Raw genomic sequence first — 9,644 nt, forward strand, 5'->3', positions numbered from 1 at the left:
TGTCTGGAATGGGCTGCCAGAGGTAGTAGTAGAAGCGGGTACAATTGTGTCTTTCAAAAAGCATTTAGATGGTTACATGGGTAAGATGGGTATAGAGGGTTATGGGCCAAGTGCGGGCAACTGGGACTAGCTTAATGGTAAAAAACTGGGCGGCATGGACTGGTTGGGCCGAAGGGCCTGTTTCCATGCTGTAAACTTCTATAATATTTAATAATTAAGAACAATTTTTACAGGAGGTGACACATCACCAGTGTCAGGTAAAGAAACGGTTTACATTCCTTGGGTGCAATTCTCCACTCCCACGCCGGTTGAGAGAGTCGCCTGGGCCGCCAAGATTTCCGGGGACGCCGGTCCGACGCCCTCCCGCGATTCTCCCAAGCGGCGGGAACGGCCCGGTCGAGTTTCGTGGGCCGCAGGCCGGAGAAACGCAGGAGACACCCAAAATGGCAATTCTCCGGCACCCCCGCTATTCTGAGGCCCGGATGGGCCGAGCGGCCAGGCCAAAACGGCGGGTTCCCCCAGGCGCCGTCCACACCTGGGGCAAAATTCTCCGGAAACGGCACGATGTCCGCCGACTGGCGCCCAAATCGGCGCCAATCAGACGGGCATCGCGCCGCCCCAAAGGTGCGGAATGCTCCGCATCTTTGGGGGCCGAGCCGCAACATTGAGGGGCTAGGCCGACGCCGGAGGAATTTCCGCCCCGCCAGCTGGCGGAAACGGCCTTTGGTGCCCCGCCAGCTGGTGCGGAAATGACATCTCCGGGCGGCGCATGCGCGGGAGCGTCAGCGGCCGCTGACAGTTTCCCACGCATGCGCAGTGGAGGGAGTCTCTTCCACCTCCGCCATGGTGGAGACCGTGGCGGAGGCGGAAGGGAAAGAGTGCCCCCACGGCACAGGCCCGCCCGCGGATCGGTGGGCCCCGATCGCGGGCCAGGCCACCGTGGGGGCACCCCCCGGGGCCAGATCGCCCCGCGCCCCCCCCCCCCCAGGACCCGAAGCCCGCCCGCGCCGCCTTGTCTCGCCGATAAGGTAGGTGATTTAATTTACGCCGGCGGGACAGGCAATTTATCGGCGGGACTTCAGCCCATCCGGGCCGGAGAATCGTGCGGGGGGGGGCCCGCCAACAGGCGCGGCGCGATTCCCGCCCCCGCCGAATATCAGGTGCCGGAGATTTCGGCAACCGGCGGGGGTGGGGGGGGGGGGGGGGGGGGCGGGGTTCACGCCAGCCCCCGGCGATTCTCGGACCCGGCGGGGGGTGGGAGAATATCGCCCCTGGTCGCTGCAGTCGTGGACGGTGCGTGATCGCTGGGGGGGGGCGACCTGTGGAGGGGCGAGGGGGGATCCTGCATCGGGCTTCACCTGGAATGTGGGGTGGACCTCATTCTGAAGGAGGACCTCCTTCCTTCCGCGGCCCCGCAAGATCCGTCCCCCATCTTCTTGCGGCGCGGACTTAGAGAGGACGGCAACCACGCATGCTCGGGTTTGTGCCGGCCAACCCGCACATGCGCGGATGACGCCCGTTATGCGGCGCCGGCCGCGTCATCTATGCGGCGCCGTTTTTACGCAGGCGACAAGGCCTGGCGCATGTAGATGACGCGGCCCCGATCCTGGCCCATTGTCAGGGCCTGAATCGGTCGGGACCGGGGCCGTTCTGCGCCGTCGTGAACCTCGACGGCATTCACGACGGCGCGGCCACTTCGGCGTGGGAATGGAGAATCCCGCCCCCTATCTCTTGTCAAACATTGAGGTACTTCCTGGAAATTATAATTCGACAACTTGCTGTGTTAAACCTACAGTTATTAAAGAATCTGTCAATAGATTTCATCATTCTTAGTTGATTAATCCAAGCTCGAGGAACAGACCAGTACTTCGGCATCAGTCCTTGCCGAGAATGGAAGGCCTGAGCAGGGCAAATGTCTTCTGAATATTTCTAACTTACATTGGCTGCACTTATCGAATTCAGTGGCCTCGTGGACCAAAACGTTGGGGAGGTTTGGTGCAGGCTACCAAGAGGCTCCAAATTATAACATTACAATTATCTAAATCACTCTTGTATTTTAACATGATTTATTCTTGATCAACTAATATTTGAGTAATTTTTTTTTTAATAAACAATTTTAATGAGGTATTTTTTGGCATTGTAAAGAGTAGAATTACAGAACGAGAAACGAACTTGATTTTCACTAAGCCCAGGAAACTTGCCATGTCTGACAGCCAGTCTTCCAACTTCGGGGGCTTTGAGTCCCTCCAAGCTAGAAGTATCTGTCTCTGGGCTACCAGGGAAGCAAAGGCCAAGACGTCGGCCTCTTTCTCCCCCTGGACTTCCGGGGCCTCTGTAACCCCCAAAATCGCCACCTCTGGACTCATTGCCACCCTCGTGTTCAGTACTCTAGACATGATGTCCTTGAACCCTTGCCAGTATCTCCTAAGTTTTGGACAAGCCCAAAACATGTGGACATGGTCTGCCGGTCCTCTCAGACACTTTACACACCTGTCCTCTCCGCCGAAGAATCTGCTCATCCGGGACACTGTCACGTGGGCCCGGTGGATGACCTTAAATTGAATCAGGCCGAGCCTGGCACAAGTTGCAGTCCCATTGACCCTGCTCAGTGCGTCTGCCCACAGGCCTTCCTCAATCTCCCCTCCCAACTCCTCCTCCCATTTATGCCTCAGCTCCTCGGTCTGCATCTCCTCCGCCCCCATGAGCTCCTTGTAAATATCCGAAACACTTCCCTCCCCTGCCCATCCTCTAGACACTATCCCATCTAGGATCCCCCTTAGTGGCAAGAGTGGAAACGATGGCACCTGCCTGCGCAAAAAGTCCCGCACCTGAATATACCGGAATTCATTCCCCCTCGTATTTTCCAGCAGGTGACACATCACCAGTATCAGGTAAAGAAAAGTTTTACATTCCTTGGGTGGGATTCTCCGATAATCGGCGCGATGGCCGGAACCCGGCGCCAAAAACGGCACGAATCACTCCGGTGTCGAGCCCCCTGAAACTGCGCAAATCCTCCAGCCCGGAATGGTGAGCAGCGGCGTGACGCCATTCACGATGGCGTCACCTGTCACGGATGCGCGGCACAAAAGACCCGTCAAAATAGCCGCCCGCCGCACAGCGCCGAGGTTCCAGGAGCGGGACATCCTGGATGTAGTGGAGCTGAGGAGGGAGGCCCTGTACCCTAGACACGGCCGCAGGGTCGTACCACACCTCAGCCGGTGCCTGTGGAGGGAGGCGGAAGAGGCCGTCAGCGCCGTGGCTGTAACAGCAAGGACAGGCGCCCAGTGCCACAAGAAGGTCAATGACCTTGTCAGGGCAGCCAGGGTGAGTACCCCCCCCCCCGCCCACCTCCGATGTGCGGCACAGCCCTAGGTGCAACTGACATGGCTGCACCCACCCATGCAGGCTGCAGTGGCAGGATGGGTTGTGAACCTCTGCCAACATACACACAACCACTGGTTCACATGTATATGTCTGCCTAACACTGTTGCCCTTTATCCCTGCCACCCATCCGCCCCCCCACAGGAGAAGCACGCACACAACAACTGGGAGTGTGAGAGGACCAGAGGGGGTCCACCTGAACTGCAACCACTCACCGTTCATGAAGAGAGGGCTCTGGAACTTGCAGGCGGACCCGAGGACCGGGAGGTTGCGGATGCAGAGGTCGGGGGCGCACCACCAAGTGAGACCCCCCACAACCTGTCCCCCTTTCCCCCTTCCACCATATCCCCCATATCCCCCTTCCCCCATCCCCCATATCCCCCTTCCCCCATATCCCCCATATCCCCCTTCCCCCATATCACCCATCCCCCAGATCCACCTTCTCCCATATTCCCCTTCTCCCATATCCCCTTCTCCCATATCCCCCTTCTCCCATATCCCCCTTCCCCCATATATCCTTCCCCTTCTCCCATATCCCCCTTCTCCCATATCCCCCTTCCCCCATATACCCTTCCCCATATCCCCATTCCCACATATCCCCCTTCCCCATATCCCCCTTCCCCATATCCCCCATTTCAGCTTCTCTCATATCCCCCTTCCCCCAAATCCCCCTTCCCCCATATCCCCTTCTCCCATATCCCCCTTCCCCCATATCCCCCTTCCCCCATATCCTCCTTCCCCCATATCCTCCTTCCCCCATATCCTCCTTCCCCCATATCCTCCTTCCCCCCTATCCCCATCCCCCATATCCCCCATTTCAGCTTCTCTCATAACCCCATATCCCCCTTCCCCCATATCCCATATCCCCATCCCCTTCCCCCATATCCCCCATCTGCCATATCCCCCTTCCCCCATATCCCCCTTCCCCCAGATCCACCTTCTCCCATATCCCCCTTCTCCTATATCCCCCTTCCCCCATATCTCCCATATCCCCCTTCCCCCATATCCCCTTCCCCCATATCCCCCTTCCCCCATATCCTCCTTCCCCCATACCGTCCTTCCCCCATATCCCCCTTCCCCCATATCCCCCATCCCCCCCATTTCAGCTTCTCTCATATCCCCCTTCCCCCATATCCCCCTTCCCCATATCCCCTTCTCCCATATCCCCTTCTCCCATATCCCCTTCTCCCATAGCCCCTTCCCCCATATCCCCTTCCCCCATATCCCCTTATCCCCCATATCCCCCTTCTCCCATATCCCCCTTCTCCCATATCTCCCATATCCCCCTTCTCCCATATCTCCCATATCCCCGTTCTCCCTTATCCCCTTCCCCCCCAAATCCTCCATATCCCCCTTCCCCCATATCCCCCTTGCCCCCGATCCCCGTCTGTGTGCCAAACCATGCATGCTGTATTATGTATTGCAGGACCAAACGTCGATGCACGCGGCCCCGCGGATGCCAACCGCCCCAGAATGATCCAGGGCGGCCACGAGCCAGGGACAGACCTGGCCCATCAGGCATACGACGCCCCCAGGACGATCCAGGGCAGCCACGAGCCTGGGACAGACCCGGAGCACCAGGGAGACGACACGCCCATCTCGTGCGAGTGCGGCGACGCCGGCGGGCCAGACCCAGCGACGAGGGGGGCAGCCACAGAAACAGGCCCCTGTCGCAGCCGACCCAGGACACACCTACCCAGGACACCCCTACATAGGGCACACCTACCCTGGACACATTGTACCCAGGACACATTGTACCCAAGACACACCTACCCAGGACACACCTACCCTGGACACTGACGCACTGGACACTGACGCACAGGATACTGACGCACAGGATACTGACGCACAGGATACTGACGCACAGGATACTGACGCACAGGACACTGACGCACAGGACACTGACGCACAGGACACTGACGCACAGGACACTGACGCACCGGACACTGACGCACAGGACACTGACGCACAGGACACTGACGCACATGACACTGACGCACACGCCGCTGACACACACGACATTGACACACAGGGGACGGATGGACAAGAACCTCCAGGGTACCATGGACTTTGGGTTGGATGAGGAGCATGACACTATGCCACTGCTATCTCCTACACCCTCCACCATCGCAGAGACACTCACCTTGATTGGGCACTTTAGCGATGAGGCATGTGGTACACTAACTGGTGCGCACAACACAGCCGTCCCGGTACAGCAGGTGGAGGCAGGAGCAACCGAGGGGCCGGGCGGTCGGAGGTCACCCCGGCGCGAGCAACCACCTTCTGCCCAGACGGGTCCCGGGTTCGTGGAGTTACCATACCCACCCATAGACCCGATGGAGTCACGGACCAAGGGACGATCGAAGAGGGTGACGGCCGGCTTGCGGGTGGAGGAGTCCACCCGTATGCAGGAGCAGGGAGTGGTGCCGGTCATACGTGCCACCCAGGCCAAAACCGCAAGGGTGGCGTCCGCGGTGGAGGCAATGGGGGTGACGGTGTCAGACATGGGAAGCAGTATGCAAGGTCTGGGGCTTTCCGTGCAGGTGCCGTCTGTGGCCCAGGACATGGCTGCCCTCTCACAGGAAGCCATGAGGCAGAGCCAGCAGCAGATCGCAGAGGCGCTCAATGCCATGGCCCAGTCTCAGCAGGCAATGGCCCAGTCTCTGCATGCAGTGGCCCAGTCTCAGTAGACCATCGCTGAGGGCATCGGCGCCATTGCCCAGGTGCTGGCCAGCGTTGCCCAGACACAGACAGGGGTGGCCAACCCCCTGAGCTCCATGGCTGCAAACATGCAGACCTTTGTTGACACCAAGGCGGGCCTCCAGGACTGGCAGCGCCAGGTGTCGGGGGGGCGTTGGATGGTCGGTCCGTTCGCATCCATGACCCATGTAGAGGCCCGGGGGCCATCGGGCATCCCGAGGGAGCAGGAGGTGCTGGGGCCCGGTCCGGGTCCCCCTGTCGGGGAGGTCCCGGAACACCTCGGACTCCCCCCGTACCCCTCCCTCCCCTTCCTTCCCAAGTGCATCTGGTGGGCAATGGGCAGGACAGGCTGGCAGCTAGCCATCCCAGTCGCCCGAGTCGCAGCCTGGCCCATCTAGGCCGGGCCGCCCCAGGAAACGGCCGCCAAAGGGATTCCGATTCACAGGGTAGGAATCACAGGAGTCCACCTCCAATTCTGCTGTACCGTCTGGGGAACCACCTAGACGTAGTCAAAGGGCCCGCAAGGCCAAACAATTAGAAACTGAGTAAGTTGGCCCGGGTGCAGGGCACAGATTAGTTATAGGGTCCAGGGCACGTGTTTGAACTGTTTGTTATTAAAATCACTTTCCCACCTACAGAAGCTGCCTTTGTGCTCTGTCCGATGCGTGCGGGGATGTGGTGTGAGGTGAGCGGCAGTATGTGTGTGAGGGATGATAGAACGTCGGCCTCAGCCACGACCGCAACGGGTAACCCGTCACCCAGCAACCAGCCCCTCAGCCGGGGGGGGCATTCCTCGAACATGGTGGGGATGAAAGATTGCGCCAATACGAATGAGTCATGTACACTGCCCGGGTACCGGGCGCAGACGTGCAGGATCATCATGCGGTGGTCGCAAACCACCTGAATGTTCATGGAATAGGTCCCTTTCCTATTTGTGAACACGGCACTGTTATCCGCAGGTGGTCGCACAGCGACGTGCATCACATCGATCGCGCCCCGGACCATGGGCATCCCGGCCGCCGCAGCGAAGCTCACTGCCTGGGCATCCTGGCTGGCCCGGTCCACAGGGAACTGGATGTAGCGGTCCGCAATGGCATATAGGGCGTCTGTCACTGCACGGATGCACCGGTGCACCGATGCCTGCGTTATGCTGGACAGGTTCCCACTCGGCACCTGAAATGACCCCTTGGCATAAAAGTTCATGGCCACCGTAACCTTGACGGCCATGGGGAGAGGGTGTCCTCCCCCAGTGCCACGCGGTGCCAGGTGTGCCATCAGGTGGAAGATATGGGCGACGGTTTCCTGGATCATCCGGAGTCTCCTCCTGCATGCCCGGTCCGTGAGGTCCTGGTACGACGAGCGGGACCGGTACACACAGGGCTTCATCGGGCGTCTCTGTCGCCGTGGCACCACTACCCCCCATTCCGCACAACCCCCCCCCACTCCACCCCCACACTCCCCCTCCGCACCAACTGCGGCTGCGGTCACTTCTTCTACGGCCACCCCACGCCGAGACCTACCTCCGCGCTGGCCGGCGTCAACCATCACAACTGGTTGACACCATTAAATAGGTGGTCTAATTTTGCCGACGTGACCCATCCGGCCGAGAGAATTCGAGCGGCCCCGAGGCCCATAGCGTCGCGTTGACCTCGTCATTCTCCGAGGCGGGTGGCGCGATTCGCGTCAGCGTGATTTTTTGGGGTGCTGAAGAATTCGGCAGCCGGCAGGGGCGGGATTCACACCGACCTCCGGCGATTCTCCGACCCGGCGGGGGGTCGGAGAATCCCGCCCCTTATCTCTTGTCAAACGTTGAGGTTCTTCCTGGAAAAGATAATTCGACATCTGGCAGTGTAAAACTTTCAGGATTAAAGAATCTGTCAATAGATTTCATCATTCTTGGTTGATTAATCCAAGCTCGAGGAACAGACCAGTTCTTCGCAACTCAGGCCTTGTAGAGAATGGAGAATGTAGAGAAATGTCTTTTGAGTATTTCTAACTTACATGGGCTGAATTTATCAAATTCAGTGGCCTTATGGACCAAAACATTGGGAGGTTTGGTTCAGTCTATCAAGATACTCCAAATGAAAACAATACAATTATCTACATCAATCCTATCTTTTATTATTATTTATTCTTGATCAACCAATATTTGAATAATTATTTACACATTTTTTTCAGCAGGTGATACATCACCAGTATCAGGTAAAGAAACGTTTTACATTCCTTATCTCTTGTCAAATGTTGAGGTACTTCATGGATAATTCGACAACTACCAGTGTAAAACTTTCAGTTCCCAAGGAATCTGTCAACAGATTTTATCATTCTTGGTTGATTAATCCAAGCTTGAGGAACAGACCAGTACTTCAACATCCGGCCTTGCAGAGAGTGGATAGCCTGAGAAGGTCAAATATCTTCTGAGTATTTCTGACTTACATTGGCTGAATTTATCAAATTCAGTGGCGTTATGGACCAAAACATTGGGGAGGTTACCAAGAGGCTCCAAATGATAACATTACAATTATCTAAATCAATGTAATATTTTAACATTATTTATTCTTGATCAATTAATATTTTAATAAATATGTACAATCTTTTTAGCAGGTGACACGTCACCAGTATCAGGTAAAGAAACGTTTTACATTCCTCATCTCTTGTTAAACGTTGAGGTACATCCTGGAAATTATAATTCGACAACTAACAGCCTAAAATCTACAGTTCCCAAGCAATCTGTCAATAGATTTTATCATTCTTGGTTGATTAATCCAAGCTCGAAGAACAGACCTGTACTTCACATCCGGCCTTGCAGAGAATGAAAGGCCTGAGCAGGACAAATGTCTTCTGAATATTTCTAACTTACATTGGCTGAATTTATCAAATTCTTTGGCTTATGGACCAAATCATTGGGGAGGTTTGGTGCAGACTACCAAGATGCTCCAAATTATAACATTACAATTATCTAAATCAATCTTAGATTTTATCATTATTTATTCTTGATCAACTAATATTTAAATAATTATTTACACATTTTTTTGAGCAGGTGACACATCACCAGTGTCAGGTGAAGAAACGTTTTACATTCCTTACCTCTTGTCAAACGTTGAGGTACTTCCTGGAAATTATAATTCAATAACTAGCTGTGTAAAACCTTCAGTTATTAAAGAATCTGCCAATAGATTTCATCATTCTTGGTTGATTAATCCAAGCTCGAGGAACAGACCTGTACTTCGGCATCAGGCCTTGCAGAGAATGGAAGTGTTATGGGTCTGGGTTTACAGAACCCCAAAGTGTTTCATGGAGTTCAACCGACCCACAACTTTTAATTGATTGTGGTGTGGGAAGCACACGGCATACTCTCCAGGTGTGATACAGCAGAAATGGACAAGTGTTTTTTTTAAAACAAAACAATGTTTATTCTATGAACTCAAGTTAACCTTTTAAAACAAACATTGAATATCTTAACACCCATTACTTCAAAGATAACCCCAAAGGACTGCAACACTAAATAATCCATCAAATTGTTCCTTTAGATATCCAAAAGACTTCAAACTTTCAAAAATAGGAGC

The 9,644-nt window shown here is 55.4% G+C and overlaps 1 protein-coding gene across 1 annotated transcript in view; it reads left to right on the forward strand.

Annotated features, from left to right (window-relative positions):
• Positions 1 to 9,644, forward strand: part of LOC140393168 (cubilin-like) — a 367,012-nt gene that overhangs the window by 12,596 nt on the left and 344,772 nt on the right. Inside the window, exons 6-7 of the mRNA XM_072479292.1 lie at positions 2,871 to 2,891; positions 8,263 to 8,283. The gene's annotated coding sequence lies outside the window, so the exon portion shown is untranslated. The remainder of the gene's footprint in view (positions 1 to 2,870; positions 2,892 to 8,262; positions 8,284 to 9,644) is intronic.

Source organism: Scyliorhinus torazame, chromosome 16, assembly GCF_047496885.1.
Source record: "Scyliorhinus torazame isolate Kashiwa2021f chromosome 16, sScyTor2.1, whole genome shotgun sequence".
Taxonomy (NCBI): domain Eukaryota; kingdom Metazoa; phylum Chordata; class Chondrichthyes; order Carcharhiniformes; family Scyliorhinidae; genus Scyliorhinus; species Scyliorhinus torazame.